Source organism: Astyanax mexicanus, unplaced genomic scaffold, assembly GCF_023375975.1.
Source record: "Astyanax mexicanus isolate ESR-SI-001 unplaced genomic scaffold, AstMex3_surface scaffold_82, whole genome shotgun sequence".
In the NCBI taxonomy this organism is placed as follows: domain Eukaryota; kingdom Metazoa; phylum Chordata; class Actinopteri; order Characiformes; family Acestrorhamphidae; genus Astyanax; species Astyanax mexicanus.
The window spans coordinates 42,501-45,000 of NW_026040092.1; the positions used below are offsets into that span (position 1 = coordinate 42,501).

General features: G+C 50.4%; 1 non-coding gene across 1 annotated transcript in view; it reads right to left on the reverse strand.

Annotated features, from left to right (window-relative positions):
• LOC125798728 (18S ribosomal RNA) overlaps positions 1 to 309 on the reverse strand; it is a 1,859-nt gene extending 1,550 nt beyond the window's left edge. The window contains exon 1 of the ribosomal RNA XR_007437527.1: positions 1 to 309. This exon is cut by the window's left edge and continues 1,550 nt beyond it. This is a non-coding gene — a ribosomal RNA (18S ribosomal RNA).
• Positions 310 to 2,500: the final 2,191 nt, after the last annotated feature.

Sequence of the window (2,500 nt, forward strand, 5' to 3'; positions counted from 1 at the left end):
GCGCGATCGACCCGAGGTTATCTAGAGTCACCAAAGGGCCGGGGGAAACCTCGCGGGTCCCCCCGGGTGGGTTTTGGGTCTGATAAATGCACGCATCCCGGCCCCCCCGAGAGAGGACCGGTCAGCGCTCGTTTGCATGTATTAGCTCTGGAATTACCACAGTTATCCGAGTAACGTGTGGAGCGATCAAAGGAACCATAACTGATTTAATGAGCCATTCGCAGTTTCACTGTACCTTCCGTGTGCACTTAGACCTGCATGGCTTAATCTTTGAGACAAGCATATGTTACTGGCAGGATCAACCAGGTTGCTGCGAGTGGTTTTTGTCACAGAAAAACCATTGGTTCTTAGAGGGGAGAGGGATCGGCCCCGTACCGTCCGAAGACCCCCCGGGGAGGGGGGGACGGGCGGAGAGGCTCGTCCGAGCTCACCCCTCATTGCTCCCAGTGGAAATTAGTGTGGCAACTCCGCTGCGCGAGTTCCGCTTGCTTCGGGGATAACAAGGAAACGCTCGTTCCGAAACCGGGGGTCCGGAGCTTTTTGAAGCCGGGTGCTGGAGCTCGGTTGGGCGCGAGGACCACCCGAGGCATCCGAGTCCGACGGCTCCGGGCCGACCGGTTATCGTGTTAGGGCAGATTGATATATAGACGGCCGTCTACGACTCCCTCGGATAGGTTCGGAAAGGTCCTCCCCCTGACGGAGGACCCCCCTGGAGGCTAACCCGCTGGGTCGGGTAGGAACGCACCGCGCACAGTGGCCACGGAGGGCCGCCGCGGCTGCCTACCCAGGCGGGCTCGGTAGTCCATTCGGTCGGGTCAAAATAATAAAAGAGATACCCCCCCTGGAACCGTCTCTGGAAGTTTTGGTTTTTCCTCCGTACCGCCTGGGGGGCGGGGGGCGGGACGGAGGCCGACCTGCGGAGCTTCATGGTCGGGTAGGATCGGGTCCGTGTTATAGTGTCCAAAAATCCGCTTTGGAACTATTAATGGGGCTTTATTTAAGCTCTGCCATGCTTAGAATGAATGGAGAATCATCTCCAGTGCTTGGACCCCTATAGATTGACACTCTCCTCAACAGTCCGACGGCACCCTTTGAAAAACCCCCCGACGAAAAATCCTCCAGAGCGCGGGCGAACTCGCTCGAGGCCGACCGGAGTGCACCTTCGTCGGGCAAGGGAGTCGGGCGAAGGGGGTCAGAAATCCTGGAGCTCGCCACCCTCACTAGTTTTTGGGCGTGAAATGGTAGACCAAAAGTGGGGACTTAGAAAAATTTCGCACTTTTTCGACCTACCACTGGTAGACCGAGTGGGACTTAGTCATTTTTTCAGCTTTTTCGGGCCTACCACTGTAGACCAAGTTGGACTTAGTCATTTTTCAGCTTTTTCGAGCCTACCACTGGTAGACCAAGTGGGACTTAGTCATTTTTCAACTTTTCGAGCCTACCACTGTAGACCAAGTTGGACTTAGTCATTTTTTTCGACTTTTCAGAGCTACCACTGGTAGACCAAGTTGGACTTAGTCATTTTTTCAACTTTTCGAGCCTACCACTGGTAGACCAAGTTGGACTTAGTCATTTTTTCGACTTTTCAGAGCTACCACTGGTAGACCAAGTTGGACTTAGTCATTTTTTCAACTTTTCGAGCCTACCACTGGTAGACAAGTTGGACTTAGTCATTTTTTCGACTTTTCGAGCCTACACTGGTAGACCAAGTTGGACTTAGTCATTTTTTCAACTTTTCGAGCCTACCACTGGTAGACCAAGTTGGACTTAGTCATTTTTCAACTTTTCGAGCCTACCACTGGTAGACCAAGTTGGACTTAGTCATTTTTCGACTTTTCAGAGCTACCACTGGTAGACCAAGTTGGACTTAGTCATTTTTCAACTTTTCGAGCCTACCACTGGTAGACCAAGTGGGACTTAGTCATTTTTTCAACTTTTCGAGCCTACCACTGGTAGACCAAGTTGGACTTAGTCATTTTTTCAACTTTTCGAGCCTACCACTGGTAGACCAAGTGGGACTTAGTCATTTTTTCAACTTTTCGAGCCTACCACTGGTAGACCAAGTTGGACTTAGTCATTTTTTCGACTTTTCAGAGCTACCACTGGTAGACCAAGTTGGACTTAGTCATTTTTCGACTTTTCGAGCCTACCACTGTAGACCAAGTTGGACTTAGTCATTTTTTCAACTTTTCGAGCCTACCACTGGTAGACCAAGTTGGACTTAGTCATTTTTTCGACTTTTCAGAGCTACCACTGGTAGACCAAGTTGGACTTAGTCATTTTTCGACTTTTCGGAGCTACCACTGGTAGACCAAGTGGGACTTAGTCATTTTTTCGACTTTTCGAGCCTACCACTGGTAGACCAAGTTGGACTTAGTCATTTTTTCGACTTTTCGAGCCTACCACTGGTAGACCAAGTGGGACTTAGTCATTTTTTCGACTTTTCGGAGCTACCACTGGTAGACCAAGTGGGACTTAGTCATTTTTCAACTTTTCGAGC